Source organism: Bubalus kerabau, chromosome 3 (genome assembly GCF_029407905.1).
Source record: "Bubalus kerabau isolate K-KA32 ecotype Philippines breed swamp buffalo chromosome 3, PCC_UOA_SB_1v2, whole genome shotgun sequence".
NCBI classification, from domain to species: Eukaryota; Metazoa; Chordata; class Mammalia; order Artiodactyla; family Bovidae; genus Bubalus; species Bubalus kerabau.
This window is the reverse complement of record NC_073626.1, coordinates 1,278,574-1,296,691: the sequence shown is the minus strand read 5'-3', so window position 1 is coordinate 1,296,691 and position 18,118 is coordinate 1,278,574. Positions and strand designations below refer to the sequence as shown.

Genomic DNA, 18,118 nt, shown 5'->3' with positions numbered 1-18,118 from the left:
TCTTACTGACTGGCCGGGGGGAGCGGAGGCCCTGCTCTGTGTCGCTGCCTCCAAGCCCTCTGCCCCCACCCCTGGGCTCACCCTGTGGTCTGACTGCACCTGCCCTTCTTTACTGCACCAGGGAATGTTCCTGCTGGAATATTGCTGCCTGTACCTCTTCAGGGTCGTTATTTGTGGCTGAATGCCCTCCCAGATCTCCCTCCTCTTAACTAAAAGCCTCTGTGCCTGCACGCATCCAGCCAGGTGCAGGCATTCCAGGGTTTGTATTTTCATTTCTTTGTATTTACACAAGTAGAGTCTCTGTTGGTTACATAGGTCGTGTACATGCCTTAGTTTTTTTTTTTTTTTAACTTTCTTTGGTTTGTAAACACCTTTAAGATAGAAACCCTTTTTTGACCTGTTATGCCTCATGTGACTTCTCCGAGTAGGCTTCCAGAATGTTGACTTACTCTTCTTATTAATGGAGCGTGTCTTTACTGTGTGTCTGCAGGATGAACGGCTTGCTTTGATGCCTCTGGGAACATGAGGGTACGTAGGGTGTACTCTGCCCTCCAGAGCTGCACAGCTGTGGAGGGATTTAATGCACGTGACAAACTTTGTGTTGTTCAAGAATTAGAGGCCCCGTGACTCATTCATCTAGCCTCAGGACTCTGGGAGAAGTCACTGACTGCTGGAAATAGCTCAGACTGTGTTCTGGGTGAGCAGTGGGTACAAGAGTACGGGGGGTTGTGGGGAGGGCGGTGGGGGACAGTGAGGATCAAATGTAGTAATAATGGGAGGATATTTAATAATTTATCCTGGAGAAGGAAATGAAAACCCACTCCAGTATTCTTGCCTAGAGAATTCCATGGACAGAGGAGCCTGGTGGGCTACCGTCCAGGGAGTCGCAGAGTCAGACATGACTGAGTGACTAACACATATGTAATAATTTATGAAATTTCATTCTCCTTGCTCCTTTCCAAAAAGATTCTGAGGTGGCTTCAATGAAAATCACATCATTGGACCATCCTAAGGAGAATGAAAGAAGCAGGAGTCTGCAGTGTGGGCTGTAGAAAGATGGAGATTGTGCCCCCAGCGCCAAGGACAGCTGTCAGGCGGGCATGAGACTCGGCTTTGGGCTCCCTGATAGTCGAGACAGAGTGGGTGGGCGGGTGAGGCTTCGTTAGCCCTGAGCTCTCAGGGGGACATAAAGCAGAATGACACATGAGGAGCTCAGTAGAGTCGTTCCCCTGACGGGCCCGGGGAGCACACCGGGTGGGTGGGGACTTCGGAGAAGTGAACGGTCAGCGTTTGTAGACGTGTCTTGGCCTTCCTGCTGTGGGTTATGTCAGGCTAGTCTCAGCCGGGAGCGTAGGCAGGTTGGAACTTAGATTGTTTTGTCGGGTCTGCTTGGTAGGACGTTGGTGTTTTAAATATGGAGGAGTTGCACCAGTGAGTCCTTCATACCCACAGGTACCCTGGGTTTGCCTTACTAAGCGGTTTCGATGTGCTCGGACATCTCAGCAGGCCCGAGTTCCAGAGTTCTGCGCCATGACACACGGGAGACAAAGCGTTCCTCTGTACGTGGTTGGAAAGGCAGTCCTGGTCAAGAGGAGTTAGCTTGCTGGAAGACTGCACGTTTGTGCTGAGTCTTGTGTAGAGCAAAGAGATGAACTGTTTGAGTTGTCAAGGTCCGATTATTTAAGCTATAATATTTTGTCTTGGAATTGCATTTTTATGGCCTTGTTTCTTGTTTTCACTGATTTGATTGTGTTCTAGCTGCTGTAGGTCCCCCGTAGCCTTTAGAGGGAACATACATAGAGCAGGTGCCCAGGTTCCCTGGACACGGGCGGCTCTCACAGGCCTCACCTGCTTCTGAGGTGGATGCAGAGGCCAGGAGGCGGCAGCTGAGGACTGGCAGCGAGTGCCATTCTTCCTGTGCTTCTCTGCTCCCTGCAGGTTGGGGTCTGTCCTCGCTGACAGGCCCGCGTTTCTGAGGAGACTGGAAGCCCCCCATTCCAGTCTCCTGTACCCTGACATGTAAGCCTGCTCTGGACATGCACTGCTGACTTGCCTTTTCCCTGATGGGGGTCGGCTCTGCACAGATTCTTCCCTCACTTAAGAGAGCCCTCCCGCTTCTCTCCCCCAACAAGCCTTGTGTTCAGGCTGAGAGCGGTTCTCCATTTCATATCTTCTGAATTTCCAGGAGCAATTTTTTTCATGCTTAATTATTCTCCTCCTGGAGGCAGTTACATCTGGGGGCCGACCATCCTCTATTCAGTCATAGACGTGGCAGTAACCGTGGTGCAGTCAGTGTCCGCAGGCGCTTGAGCGCCAGCCGCGTGTCCCGCCCTGGGGCTGCGATGGAACAGGCAGCCCAGGGGGAGCCTGCTCGTGGCCCCGATGTTCCTGATGGTGACGTGGCGGTGACGAGGGGCGACGACGGTGATGAGCCGCACGGGCGTCCACTGTGTGCCGAGCATCGCCTAGTGGGCTCTGCATCTGTTTCCCTTTTGGAGCAGGGAGCCCTCCTATGAGGCAGTTTTCTTGTCACCCCTGGGAAAGGCAGAGGTTAAACACTTTGCCCAAAGGTAACTCCCATCCTTGTTTACAAAGTCAGGTGTGAAATATAAATCCCAGCAATTTTATTTCCTATCAAGTTTTTAACTGCTGCTGCTGCTAAGTCGCTTCAGTCGTGTCCAACTCTGTGCGACTCCATAGACGGCAGCCCACCAGGCTCTGCCGTCCCTGGGATTCTCTAGGCAAGAACACAGGAGTGGGTTGCCATTTCCTTCTCCAATGCATGAAAGTGAAAACTGAAAGTGAAGTTGCTCAGTTGTACCCGACTCTTAGCAACCCCATGGATTGGAGCCTACCAGGCTCCTCCGTCCATGGGATTTTCCAGGCAGGAGTACTGGAGTGGGGTGCCATTGCCTTCTCCGAAGTTTTTAAGTAGTATTAACTAATTCTAAGGACAGGTAAATAACTTTTAAGGGGAGGTGGATAAATTGTCACATTTGAAATAAAGCATATTCAAGAGTTTTTTTCGTTTTGCAGTTGTGAAAGGATGTAGATTACAGCAGTAAGGCAAATCTGTATCGATCACTATGTTCTGTGCTGCTAATTTTTTTTCTTTTTTTTTTCTTTGCTGTCATTTGGGTCATACTTTCTTGGCAATTTATCTTGTGAACTCTCTGGAGGCTGGAACTGTGTCTTGGGGCGGTGGAGGAAGATTTGGACTTCTTGGCCAATGTGGGTTTGAGCTACTGCTTAACCCCTTAACTGCTGTGTCAATTTGGGCATGGTGTTTACAATTGCTGCCCTGTTGGAACAGTTATTCCTACCAGATAGAAAAGAGGTCTTAGCAATGACAAACCAGCAGTGACAAACCTAGACAGCATATTAAAAAGCAGAGAGATTACTTTGCCTACAAAGATCTGTAGAGTCAAAGCTATGGTTTTTCCAGTAGTCATGTAAGGATGTGAGAGCTGGACAATAAAAAAGGCAGAGCGCCGAATAATTGATGCCTTTGAAATGTGGTGCTGGAGAAGACTCTTGAGAGTCCCTTGAGCAAGCAGATCAAACCAGTCAGTCCTAAAGGAAATCAACCCTGAATATGCATTGGAAGGGCTGATGCTAAGCTGAAGCTCCAATACTTTGGCCACCTGATGCAAAGAGCCGGCTCATTGGAAAAGACCATGATGCTGGGAAAGATTGAAGGTGGGAGGAGAAGGGGATGACAGAGGATGAGATGGTTGGATGGCATCACCAAGTCGATGGACATGAGTTTGAGCAAATTCTGAGAGTTGGTAAGGGACAGGGAGATCTTGCATACTGCAATCTGTGGGGTCGCAGAGAGTCAGACATGACTTAGCAACTGAACAACAAGAAAAGAAATCTGGCGTGAAATAGAGAGCTTACTAGGATGGACTTTCTCTTCATAGAGCAGCCAGATAGTAAGCGTTCTTGCGTATGAGGAGAGGGCATTGCACGTGGAGGGTACAATAGTCTGCCTCGCTTTGTGCAGGCAGCAAGTTCCATGGGATTTGGATCAGCTGCAGGCTGTAAACCTCTTTGCCGTCCGGTGGGTCTTACAGGCAAGCAGATCTGGAAGCCGGGCTTATCCTCCGGGGCAAGAGGATTGCTGGCCATGGTCGGACGCTAATCCTGTGTAGCATGAGTGCTCCAGGATGGCAGGTCCTGCTTTGGTCAGAGACTGTTACCTGGTGGGAGTTTTTTATGTCTTTACATTACACGTAGTTAATTGATTAACTGAGGAAAGACAGTGGACTTGAATGAGAATCAGAGGCTGGGTTTTGACACCGATTAAGTGTATAGCTGTGATTTTTTTCTGAATCTGTCACACGAAGGGGTCACTTGGCGACCTCTGAAGTCTGTTGAGAGTGGCATGCGCTGTAACTACAGGACTGAATGCTGATTGTAATCTATTGAGGGCAAAACATCTTGTATTTAAGCAGCACACTCATTTAATATCAGTTTTAAAGATAAGCCCAATAGGAGAATTTAAAAAGTGACTATTATCTGTAGTTGCTCAGTGGCTAAGTCATATCCAGCTCTTTTCGACCCCATGGAGGTAGCACCCTAGGCTCCTCTGTCCTTCACTATCTTCTGGAGTTTGCTCAAAATTAACTGGAGTGAATTTATAATTAAATGTGTACACTGGAAAGAGATGAGTTGGTATTTTGCTAGAAATTATAGAGTTAAATGGAAAATCCCATGGACAGAGGAGCCTGGCAGGCTACAGTCCATGGGGTCGCAAAGAGTCGGACACGACTGAGCGACTTCACTTTCACTTTATAGGGTTAAAAGCAGAAAATCTGAGCTGTCTGCCATGGTAGGTTTTACCAAATGAAGTGATTTTTTGGTGAAGAAGGCTTTTAAATTCCTGCTATTTGTTTTTTTGGATTGAAATGTTGAAAGATATAAGATAATCTATATTTTGTGCTTTGTGTTTAATAGTGGAGGTTTTTTCATGCAGTAAATGTCTGCCAGCCCCTTCACAATCACAGTCTTGTCATGGCAGAGGGGCTTGCCCAACTCAGTGAGGGTCTGAGCCGTGCCGTGCGGGGCCACCCAAGACGAACGGACTGTAGTGGAGAGTCCTGGCAAAACGTCTGCTGGGGAGGGAATGGCCAACCACCCCAGTGTTCTTGCCGCAAGAACCCTATGAACAGTATGATAAGGCAGAAAGATGTAACACCAGAGCACGAGCCCCCCAGGTCAGAACGCGTCCAGTGTGCTGCTGGGGAAGGTCGGAGAGCAATTAGTAATAGCTCCAGGAAGAACGAAGCATCTGAGCCACAGTGGGAAGGACGCTCAGTGGTGGACGTGTCAGTTTCCATGGGAACCAGAGATCAAATTGCCAACATTTGTTGGGTCATAGAGAAAGCGAGGGAATTCCAGAAAAATATCTACTTCTGCTTCGTTGACTATGTGGAAGCCTTAGACGGTGTGGATGACAACAATCTGGAAAATTCTTAAAGAGATGGGAATACCAGACCACCTTAACCTGCCTCCTGAGAAACCTGTATGCAGGTCAAGAAGCAATGGTTAGAACCGGATGTGGAACAACGGACTGGTTTGAATTTGAGAAAGGAGTATGTTGAGGCTGTATATTGTCACCCTACTTATTTAACTTATATGCAGAGTACATCATGCGAAACGCTAGGCTGGAAGACTCACAAATTGGAATCAAGATTGCTGGGAGAAATATCAACAACCTCAGATATGCAGATAATAACACTCTAATGGCAGAAAGTGAAGAGGAACTAAATAGACTCTTGATGAGGGTAAAAAGGGAGAGTAAAAAAGCTGGCTTGAAACTCAACTTTCAGAAAACTAAGATCATGGTGTCTGGTGCCATCACTTCATGGCAAATAGATGGGGGAAAAAGTGGAAGCACTGACTTTATTTTGGGGGGCTTCAAAAATCACTGCAGATGGTGACTGCAGCCATGAAATTAAAAGACACTTGCTCCTTGGAAGAAAAGCTATGACCGACCTAGACAGCGTATTAAAAAGCAGAGACATTGCTTTGCTGACAAAGGTCATTTTAGTCAAAGCTGTGGTTTTTCCAGTAGTCATATACGGATGTGAGAGTTAGACCATAAAGAAGGCTGAGCACTGAAGAACTGATGCCTTTGAACTATGGTGTTGGAGAAGACTCTTGAGAGTCCCTTGACCTGCAAGGAGATCCAACCAGTTAACCCTAAAGGAAATCAACCCTGAATATTCATTAGAGAGACTGATGCTGAAGCTGATGCTCCAGTACTTTGGCCACTGATGTGAAGAGCCAACTCATGGGAAAAGACTCTGATGCTGGAAAAGATTGAGGTCAAAATGAGAAGGGAGCTCCAGAGAATGAGATGGTTAGATAGCATCTCTGATTCAATGGAAATGAGTTTGAACAAAGTCTGGGAGATAGTGAAGACAGGGAAGCCTGATGTGCTGCAGTCCATGGGGTCGCAAAGAGTTGGACACGACTTAGCGACTGAACACAACAACAAGTACCTGCTGAGGTTTGTCCTGTGCTGAGTTAGGTGCTGGGGACGTGGCCACCAGCATGATGGCTGGGATGTTTCTCAAGGAACTGGTTGTCTGGGGGCGCACGTAATTTGACAGGTAATTTCAAAGCATGTTAATTTCTGTGATCAGAATAAATAAGTCACTGCGGCATGCGTGTAACACGCCGTGGCCATTCACATGCGAGGATGCCTGGGTGGGCCTGCAGCGGGACTGCTGTGGTTTAGTTCTCGTCGTGTGGGCACACTGAGAAGTGGGTGTCCTGGCTTGCTGTCTCAGAAATGATGCGGGGAATAACGAGAAAGTGCTCCTGCCATGCCTGTGTTGGGTCTGGGGGGATGAGCTAGGAGGAGTCTTGAGTATCAGCTCATCCCAGATTTCATAGACCGAGAAAAACTTGAGAATGATATGCAGTGGCCAAGTTTTATCTTGAATGTAGGAACTTTAAGCAAATCCCTCCGTGGTCCCAGCCATCTTGCACACTGAAGTGTAGCAAGGATGTGTTGTCAGAGTAAAGAACAATCACCAAATTACATCCTCTGGGCTGTGGGACCTACTTTTGTATTAGTATGTCTCTTCTTCTCATTTTGTAGAAGAGTGGGTTGTAACTGTGTCATGGATTGGTATTGGTCTATTGGTGGCATTTGGGGCCCTCCGCTGAATACTGCTTTATTAAAAAAGAGTTACTTGTCTGATTCTCAGGGCTCAAGTATAAGTCTCCGGGCCTGCGATGACTGCTTTTTCTGGACGGCAGGGTAGGACATGTCCCATGACTTATGCCCTGGAGCAGGCCGTGTCCTGGAAACCAGGGCCGTTGGGAAGGGCGTGCAGGGCCTGCCCACTGTGCCCGCTGTGTCCAGCTGGTGCCTGCTGACCGCTGGGCACCGTGCACAGTACTTGTGAGCACGAGGAGCCGCCTGCTGGAGATTTCGTTGGTCACCACGTTCCTTGGCACGCTGGGCAGAGCCCACTTCACAGAGAGTACCGCAGCAGCCTTGGGGCCAGGACCCCCGCCCCTCTGACAGCTCTGGACCTGGGCTGCCTCCTAGGGCGCGGGAGGGAAGGTGCAGATTCTTGCTGTTTCAGGTCTAACTTGGGAACCTGAAACTGAAATCAGGTTTGGGGCGGTTCTGACTGGTTTTGACTTGGCTTTATGACATTGGTCAAACCTGGGTACACCCTGCAGGGCGGGTACTGAGTGAATTTCTCAGGGGTGAATAGGAAGACTTTGGGAGGGGTTGGTTTTCAGGGGAGGTGATAATACATGGTGGGTTTTTCAGAAAGTTTTGCTTTTTAATGTAAACCTTGGGAAGGAAACATAGAAGTTAGAACAAATACTGAACCATTTCTATTGTTTTCTTTTAGCTTTTTTGTGGACTGTAGTGGTTTTTCATTTCACCCCCTCCCCCCACATCCATTTTGCTGTTTTGACTGTTTAGGAACTTTTGAATTATTTCAATTTATGTGGTATTTTTTTTTTCCATTGAATTGTGTTTTAGTCTTTAGTAATGTTCGAGCATATAGATTTTAAGTTTGTTCTGTTACCAGACTGTTATTTTGGAGATTTTGGTTTTAATTCCTAGAAACAATGGGGTGTCTTAGAAGGAACCCTTCATGTGGCTGGGGCCCGGCTGGGGGCCAGAAACCCCTGTGGGGGCCCCGTGCTCCGTGGTGGCTTGGCTTGTGTCCAGGAAGCCTGGGGTTCCCTCTGGGCTCTCTGAGCCACACGGGCTGCTTCTCCTGCCTGTGCTGATTTTCTTCTCTTTAAATACACTTTCTGGAAGAGGCAGATCCACGCAGGGAGTGAAGGCCTGGATGCCTCCCCTCGTTTCCTGGCTGGAGTTTCCAGTGCGTGTAATGGAAACTGGACTTGAGGAGGGCTGGTCAATCTGGGTGACATCGGGTGTGGCTTGGAGTCGGGGAGGACTTGGGGAGCAGCCTCCGGCCGGGCTCTTTAGGGGGTCTCTGGGTAGCCGGGGCCCTTCGGGGAAGGGGTGGCCTGGGGACCGATGCCTAGGTTTCACTGAAGGATGGGCTTGTGTCCCTACGTGCCCGGAGCTGAGCCACTGGGGGCAGGTGTGGGAGCCCGTGCTTGAAGGGCGCAGGGGTGGTCTGGGCAGCCTGCACGTGGCCGGGCCCAGGGGCGCGGGCCTGGCCGCTAAGAGCACCACCCCTGCAGCCCGAGGTGCACCTGTGCAGACACACCCTTTGTTCCAGAACCCCAAGGAGGCAGTCCTCGCCTGTCCACTCCGTCCTCCAGCCCACCCCGCCTCACCCCCTGCTCTCGTCTCCACAGCTCTGGCTCACTCTCTAGGAATTACTGACATTCTGCCAGCATCAGCGATTCTCTAGATTTGGGGCTTGTTCCAAAAGAAGGCTTTGATTTTCTCCTTGGAGTTTGACCTTTGATTCCAGTCCTCCTCGAAGATGCCCAGGTTCTGCAGCTGCAGTAGGAACAAGCTGGGCAGCGTGGACAGCTCTCAGCGTGGACAGTCTCGGGTCCTCCCACTTCAGTCTGCTGGCCTCGGGGTGGGACTCACCCTTGGCTGCTTGTGGACCAGTCCCAGTGACTCAGGAGTGAGCTGGAGCCGAGCGGGTGGTGGCGGCGACTTGAAGATACAGCTTGTCTTTTCCCGAACACTTTCCCCAGTTTTAAAATGAATAATATGTGCATACTGTAGAAAGATTGTGAGGTTTAAGAGGGTATAAAGTATCAGGGGAAAGCGCAGCACCGTGATGACAGCAGTCGGAGCCCGCCGCAATCTCGCCCCTTGCTTTCGTCGTTCTGTCTGTTTCTGAATCGCTTCCCTGCCTTTCAGCAAACCTTACTGCCTAGACTGGGACAGGCTCTCGTGGCAGCTCTGGACTCCGGCTGATCTTCCGTAGGAGTCAGCGAGGGTGGGCGGGCCCAGGCGTGAGGGACCCCATCACCCCAGCGAGGGTGGGCGGGCCCAGGCGTGAGGGACCCCATCACCCCACGGCGCACGCAGCGCCGCCTTGCCTGTGCTACACCCGTCACAGGCTCTGCTTGTAGATTTCGCTTACATGTGAAGTCGTTCGTATGCTTTTCTGTTTTCAGTGAGATTATGTGATTTAGGGGAATACATGCGAGTAGGATCAGAGTTCATTAATTTTGACATGTTAAAGGCAAAACCTTCAAAGAAAACTCACTGTTATGTCTTGAAGATTGCGGTTTTAGAGACTCAGATACATTCAGAGACGTTTCCATACCTTTGGTGTTGGGACTGTTGCTCTTGGTATGCTTTTCAGTTCACTTTTGTTAATGGTGTGTTCCACGAGAGTACTTTATTAACTTGATTCATTAACATTTAAATTTAATTATAACACATAGCAATGCCAGGAGTTGGTTTTATTTTTATTCTTACACACAGTTTTCATCTATAAATCTAACTCTTATATCCCATGGTGGTCTCCTGCAGTTCTGACGAATTCTGTCAGAGTTTGGAGCCTGCATCCTGGCCCCTCTGTAGAGCAGACTCGCACTTCCCAGGTTTTCTATTTTTCTGCCCAGGAGCCCGGGTTCTGCACCCAAGGCCAGTCCCAAGGAAAGACAAGCTTGTGCGCAGCAGGGCGCACACCAGGATGGCTCCTCACACTGGGAAGGTGGTGGTGGAGGGCCCACCCGGCCGAGGTCTCACCTGGCCAAGGACCAGCATGCCGAGGGCCCACCAGACAGAGGGCCCACCTGGCCAAGGACCACCAGGTTGAGGGCCCACCTGGCCAAGGTCCCACCAGGCCGAGGTCCCACCTGGCCGAGGACCACCAGGCTGAGGGCCCACCAGGCCAAGGTCCCACCTGGCCGAGGACCACCAGGCTGAGGGCCCACCAGGTCGAGGGCCCACCTGGCCGAGGGGCCACCTGGGCGAGGACCACCAGGTCGAGGGCCCACCTGGCCGAGGGGCCACCTGGGCGAGGACCACCAGGCACTGTCAGGATTTCTCCTGGATTTTCTTGAGACTGGCTGTGTGGAGACGTGGTGAACTGTTGAAAAGTCTTGGCTGCCAACCTGGGTCACCTTTTAGAAAAGGTCCTGGCTTGATTATCTGTTTTTTCTCTCCCTCCTGTAGTTTTCTCCCTCCCCCATTTCTTCTCCTTACAGTCGTCTCTTCTGACACACACACACACACTCACCCCCCTCTTCTTCAGCGGAGGCCTTAAGGCCTGCAGTGAGAGCAGCTTATCATGAGGGACAGAGGTCACCTGCCCAAGAACGCAGTGCTGTAGGGGCAGGACTCTGGCCCCCTGATTGCCTTGTGGGTGGTGACTGTGCCCAGAGAGCTGAGAAAGCAAACAGTGGGTTCTTATTTAAACAGTCCTGGAAGGGGCAGTCAGGATGTGTGCAGGTCTTGGTCCGGGTGGAAGGGGCGCTGGCCTCCGTCCACCCCTCTCCTGTCTCCTCTAAGCGTTTCCTTATTCTGCCCTCCTGGCGCTTTGCAGTCACTCCCTTCTGGTCTCCAGCTTAGTGTGTGATTACAGGTGTTCTGCTCCTCCCTTTCTGCTGTGATACTGATCTTTAGTGCGGGTCTGTAGCAAGCACAGGGGTCCAGATGCAGGTGGGGAAGTCGGAGGCTGCTGATGAGTCGGCATTGCCAGGAGTGGCCCAGAGGGGCTCTGCGCATGCGCATGGGCCCGCGGCAAGGCGGTTCAGAAGGCGCCCCCGGGGATGCGCGAGCAAAGGCTCTGGTCCAGCTTTGGGACTTTGCAACTCAGGCTTTACCCTCTGGGAACCTTGGAGTCTTAATCTATTGAATGAAGATAATTCACCCTTAATTGCAGGGTTGTTGGTCCATAGGCTAGTTTATGGTAAGTGGTATGGCATTTGTAATCTGAAACACTTTAAAATACACACACATTAAAGTATATAAAGTATCCAAAATTAAAACCATACACACTTGAGGTTATTGAAGCATTATCAGGTGGGGAGGATAGAAGTTAAGGTATGTTAATGTGCTGTCGTCTCGGAGGTGAGTAAAGTCAGCACCGGCTTTCCCCTGCAGGATGTGAAAGCATGTTGCAAAAGTGAATCCCTTAACTTCTGGCGAGACAGACTTTTGGTCCAGGAAACGATTATAAATGCAAGTGCCCAGTGACCCCTGAACTCCGATCTGACTGCCTGGCCTCCATCCTGCCTTTCCTGGGGGACGGGGTTTCCGTCCCGTCGCTTTCCTCTGTCCCTGGGGGAGAGGGGACTGGAGGTGATTTGGGCACAGAAGGCTGGGGTTTGTTTTGTCCTTTATCACTTTCCGTTGACCTCCCAGCTTCCAGAGGGGTTTCTGGGCATCTTGGTTTTCAGATGAGTTCTTTGTGACCCTTCAGCTTTCTTTTCCTCTTGTTTCCTGAGATTCTCGTTACAACTCTCAGATGGTGTTTAGAAAGGGGTGAGTGAGGAAGTGCCTTGCCAGGCTTGGGATGGAGCGCCTGTCTTGCCCTCGGGAGGGTGCGAGGCCCGCAGGCCGTGCCCACGGCCCCTGTGGTGCTGTCAGTGCCAGCCATTTCTCAGCTCCTCTGCAGCTGAGAGCATCTGCTTTCTGTCAGCGTTTCTTTCAGACGCAGCTGGAATAATTCCAGAGCCTAAAAGAATTTGATTAAAACCCGGCCTGGCTTTTTGCTCTCTGAAGCATAGCCCATCTTGTCTTCTTTCGGAGGACGGTTGTTTCCTGATGGCACACCCCCAAGAAGGGCTCCCCGACGCAGGCTGTGTGCACAGGGCCGTGTGGGGCTGGGAAGGTCAGAGAGGGGTGAGAAAGAACCACCTTGCCTGCAAGGAGCTCACTTCCTTGTATTAAAATGCCTGGAGCTCAGTTACTCACATCAAAGCCATTGTACTTATAATTTAGGTAGTACTAGGATTATCATCGGAGAAGGCAATGGCACCCCACTCCAGTACTCTTGCCTGGAAAATCCCATGGACAGAGGAGCCTGGTAGGCTACAGTCCATGGGGTCGCTAAGAGTCGGGTACGACTGAGCGACTTCACTTTGACTTTTCACTTTCATGCATTGGAGAAGGAAATGGCAACCCAGTCCAGTGTTCTTGCCTGGAGAATCCCGGGGACAGAGGAGTCTAGTGGGCTGCCGTCTATGGGGTCGCACAGAGTCGGACACGACTGAAGCGACTTAGCAGCAGCAGCAGCAGGATTATCATTAATAACAGCAGCTAAAACACCCAGTGCTTGTATGTGTCAAGCCCCGTGTGTGCTAGGGTCTTTGCATGTTTAATCCCCACAAGGGTACCATCACTTTTAAAGCCATTTACAAAATTATTATAAGCACAGTTGGGTATTTACTATTTAAAACAGGGTTGGGGGACCTTTTTATCCACCTTATACCTCAGTAAAATACTTGAGTTCAAAAGCAAGTTGGTGAAATTATATATATCTCCTTTAAAATTAAACAGCAAACCACAAATATAAACCTTCACCTAATATTAAAATATTTTATCTGATACGCTATTATATTTTCTTATGTAAATGTCATATTGTATTGTAGCAACATTAGAGTATATTAAAAATATCCCGCAGTCCTGTATCCCAGGAAGGCCCGTGTAGCTGTCCCCCAGCTCTCCTGCCTTGGGGAGGGACGGGGAGCGAAGACCCCAGAGAGGAGAGCAGGCCGGGGGTGGGCGGTGCAGGGTTCCCGCAGTGGGAAAGGAAGAGAGGAGAGCAGGCCGGTGGGGGTCAGGGCTCCTAGAGGTGGAGTTGGGGTGGTTGGTGGGGAAGGAAGAGAGGAGGGTGGGCAGCGGGATGTCGGGGGGCTCGGGAGGCTTAAGCAGATTGCAGGACATCATGGCCCGGGCTGTAGGGAGACCGGCCTGAGGCCCGACCCCCCTCCCACCCCCCACCCTGTGAGGACAGAGGGCAGCCCCGGGCCTCTCCCTCCTCAGGACATGCACCTCCCTCTGCAGGGACCACTGCCACGTGGCCCCGTCACAGTGGCCAGGGCTGAACCATGGGCTCCCGCCCCAGGGGCACGGTGGGTGGCAGGAGGGCTTCCCCCGCCCAGTCGTGACGGCTGAGTTCAGGTCCTTTAAAGTGGACGTGGTGGGTGGGGGTCCTGGCAGGTGGGCGGCTGCTGGAGGACAGTCAGGTGTGCAGTGCAAGCGTGTGGTGTGTGGTGGGAAGGGTCGCCTGATCCTGGTGGTTCTGTCTGTCTGTAGAGATCACACTTCGCTGTGTGAGGATTGACAGCAGCAGGTATCAGGGGGGCAGGGCTTTTTTGTTTTTGTAACTGTCCTTGGATGGTAGACCTTTCTGACTAAATCCTCAATCTTTCTCTATAGAAAAGTGCAATAAGTGTGTGCACACGTATATCTACACGCTCAAACAAACTCGCTCACACACACAGAGCCCTCTGTGTATCACAGAGGCCTGAGGGTCTCCTGAAACACATGTGTGTTCCTCTGATTAAGTTATAGTTAGTTTCAGGCAAACCATTCAGCACCATAGTAATCCAGGTCTGTGTTCCAACCACTGATGCCAAAGAAGCTGAAGTTGACTGGTTCTATGAAGACCTACAAGACCTTCTAGAACTAACACCAACAAAAGATCCTTTCCATCATAGGGGATTGCGATGCAAAAGCAGACAGTGAAGAGATACCTGGAGTAACAAGCAAGTGTGGCTTGCAGTACAAAATGAAGCAGGGCAAAGTCTAACAGAATTTTGCCGAGAACGCAGTGGTCATAGCAAGCACCCTCTTCCAATAACACAAGAGCCAACTGTACACATGGGCATCACCAGATGGTCAATACTGGAATCAGATTGATTATATTCTTTGTAGCCAAAGATGGAAAACCTATATAGTCAGCAAAAGCGAGTTCTGGAGCTGACTGTGGCTCAGATCATGAGCTTCTTACTGCAAAATTCAGGCTTTAATTGAAGAAAGCAGAGAAAACCACTAGGCCATTCAGGTATGATCTAAATCAAGTTCCTTATGATTATACAGTGGAGGTGGCAAATAGATTCAAGGGATTAGATCTGGTAGACAGAGTGCTTGGAGAACTATGGACAGAAGTCCCTAACATTGTACAGGGGTGACCAAAACTCTCCAAGAAGAAGAAACGCAGGAAGGCAAAGTGGCTGTCAGAGGAACTTTACGGACAGCAGTTACTAGTTTGCAGCAAAGTTCATTTCATGTGTAGCACTGTATTTTTCCATGACCCCACCCCCCGCCCCATCCCAGTTTTTAACAGTAAACTCTGTGCACAGTATCATAGCTGTATTTAGCATTGTATTTACCTGTAAATGATTCTCTTACAAAATACTGTGCTATCAATATTGTATATATCAACTTAATAACATTAGTACAATCAGATATCTGTCAGTATTCCGACTGCCCCAGTTGTCTCCTAGCTGTTTTTAATAATTTGGTTATTTGTACCAAATGACTGGCTGTTTCCCTGCGTGGTGCTCTTTCTTTCCTTCCTCCGTGTCCCGTCTTCACATGTTCAGGTTTACAGATGGGATCAAGTTTATTCTTGGTCTGGGGGTGGGTGAGGGCAGGAGTCGCTCCCGTCTGGTCCTGTGTGCTCCCGTCAGGAGGAGCTTGTTTATCTTCTTATAGCGTGGGTAGACACTGAGGGTCATCATCAAGGTTCATTGTTTCATTAGAGGCTGCAAAGAGGTGATAATTGAATTCTGTAATTCCTTCTTCACTGATTAGCTGAAATGCTTCCTGAAAGAGAAGCTTGCAAGTACTTGGTTACCCTGATTCAAGGTACAGGAGATTCATGGCGAATCATCCATTCTTCTTCTTCTATCAGTTCTTACTGACTTGGTCTGTAGCATCCTCTAAGGGCCAACTTTTTTGGCTCTTTATGAACTCATGGAATTAAATCTTCTTCTCGGTCTGTTGACGCTCCCGTGGCCTCGTCTGTGGCCTGGAGAACCTTACGCTCGGCCTCCGTGTCCCTCAGGGCCAGCCTTGGTGGCCCCGGCTTCCTTTGCTCTCTAGGGGGATGGGACGGTCCGTGTGTGTTTCTGCTACAAATCTGGTATCAGTTATTTTTCCAAGGAGCTCAGGGGCAGGTTTATTTTAATTTTGAAAGTCTTAAACTAAGAAATGAGCAGCCTTTGCTGTATTTCTGCTGCTGCTGAGGCAGTGGTTTTGGTGGAAGGTCCGCAGCATCTGGAGCTTCCTGCCCGCCCTCGGTCTGCAGTTGCGCGGTGTGTCGGGCGTGATGGGGCTGCGTCCGTGTTTGCCAGATTGTCGTGCGGAATGTTGTACTCGACTAGCTCCATGAGTGGTGACGGTTCGGTCCTTCTCCACCTTGAGGGGTCCTGGCCACCCTCATCTGTGTGCCTGGCGCCTCCCACCTCCAGGGGCTCCTCCATCATCCCCTGCAGTCCCATGCTCACCGTCCTCCACTTCGGGCCGGCCAGGCCTGTGCCTTGGGGTATGCCTGCAGCCGCTCCATGGGGAGGCACCCCTGGCCTCTGCTGGCCGCCTCGGTGGCTCTCTGAGCAGCTGGCCCCAGGCCTGCCCTTCCGGACCTGGGGGGGGTTCACAGTGCTGTTTACCTGTGCCCCAGCCCCTCCCCACCACGAGAATAGAATCGCCTTCTGCACCTTTGTGACAAAGTTGATTTGTATTTTATTTGCTGTCTTTTCAAAGAGAGTTCAGGTGAGAATCTCATTGAATTTCCACAGCTGCTCTTTCGAGCCTGGTGGGCCTGTATTGTTCTCATTTTAGGAATGAAGGGAGTGGAAGGCAGACGGCCTCCCGGCCTCGGTCCCTGTGTGACCGCAGAGTGATGGGTGGCAGAGTCAGGACTCAGCTGCAGAGGTGTCCGCGGGGCTCCCCCTGCACGAGTCAGGTATCCCCTGGTTAGGATGTCTCCGGGGCTTTCCTGAGAGTTGTTTGCTCCCTGAAGTCGAGCTTTTCCTTTGCATCAGAATTTACAGGGAGAGCCTGTGCTCCCTTCAGTGAGTTAAAAAATACGGGAAATAAGGTTCAGTGGGGAGTATTTTTTGTCTTCCTGACCCTGAGGTTCTTAAGTCAACTGGAGAGGGAGTGACCTTGGAGAAGAACACACAGAAGAAATGATAGGAAAAGATGATGCTTTTCTGTTAAAAAAGTAAGCAGTGTTTTTTTTTTTAAACCAAGATAACTATTTAGAAAATAACTTCTGTTTTTACTTTCTAGGAAGATAATAATTTGCCCCTTTGAGGTCAGAGTCCGTGTCAGGCTACACAAGTGTGAGAGTTTTCTTGAGGTCATTGTCAAGTAGTAAACTCAGTTTTTTGAGTTCTTTAAAAAGTTAGCGTAACTTTGGTATACCAACAAAGGTGACAGCTAAGAGGAGACGTGTTCTCAGGTCCTTTCTAATGCAGAGGCTACCAAAGGTGTTTTTTCCAGCAGTTACACTCTTTATATCAATTTTATAGGAACACGAGTTCTGGGCTGTGCAATTTTCAGAGAATTTAGATGTTTAAGGTTTAGCTCTGTAAGGACTATCCTGTAACTTGTATTATGTTCTAACAGTTGCTGTTATAGCCTTGAACATCTGTCCCTTTGACTTGCCCCTTTCTTTTCCTGTCATGCACACCCTTTGGAATCACAGCCCTGCAAGCGCCCCTGCTGCCCAGCGCTGGGTCTGAGTTTGGGGACGTTCTCAGCGTTAGTGTGCTCTCGTGCTTGTCTCTTTAAGTCATCGCGGAAGAGCTGCTCGAGCCCAACTCTTCCAAGTAGAAAATAACATCCACGTCACTTCAGGAGTGAGTGAGTTGAGGTATTGCTGTTTTATAATTGAATCCAGATGTTTAAAAAAGTTCATGTCAGAGGTAGTATAACTTTTCTTTATCACATCACAAAATATCACATCTAGTTGACTTTTTAATCAATTCAATTACAGTGAAATTTAACACAGATTCTGAATGAAAAACAAGTAAGTACTAGAAAATTCTCCACACAATTCTGCCATATTTATTTAATTGAATGAACTATAATTCAGAAGGGATGGGTTAAATTGTCAATTGTTGAAAGTTTAATGAAATTTTTGGTGATTGAACTGGGCTAAGTGATAGGCAAGTTGCTTATGTATTATGGCTTACAAAAGCTTACCTGACAGATTAGAAGTCTTGTTTCCAAATGGAATACATATTTATGGGGACTTAAAATTCTGCAGTAATTTTATAGATTTATTATCATTAATGTTTTATGATCCTGTAGCATAGGAGATTTTAAGAATACTAACATGAAAAAAAATTATTATTATTTTGCCTATAGGGCTTTTGGGAGTTTAAAAAAATTGCCTACTGCTTTTTTTTTTAATTAATTATTTTTTTACTTTACAATATTGTATTGGTTTTGCAATACATGGACATGAATCCGCCACGGGTGTACACGTGTTCTCCATCCTGAACCCCCCTCTCACCTCCCTCCCCATACCATCCTTCTGGGTCATCCCAGTGCACCAGCCCTGAGCATCCTGTATCATGCATTGAACCTGGACTGACGATTTGTTTCACATGTGATAATTTACATGTTTCAATGCCATTCTCCCATATCATCCTGCCCTCGCCCTCTCCCACAGAGTCCAAAAGACTGTTCTATACATCTGTGTCTCTTTTGCTGTCTTGC

At 49.2% G+C, this 18,118-nt stretch overlaps 1 protein-coding gene across 2 annotated transcripts in view; it reads left to right on the top strand.

The window, feature by feature from the left end:
* Nucleotides 1-18,118, top strand: part of GMDS (GDP-mannose 4,6-dehydratase) — a 442,717-nt gene that overhangs the window by 2,045 nt on the left and 422,554 nt on the right. The gene's annotated exons all lie outside the window — the stretch shown is intronic.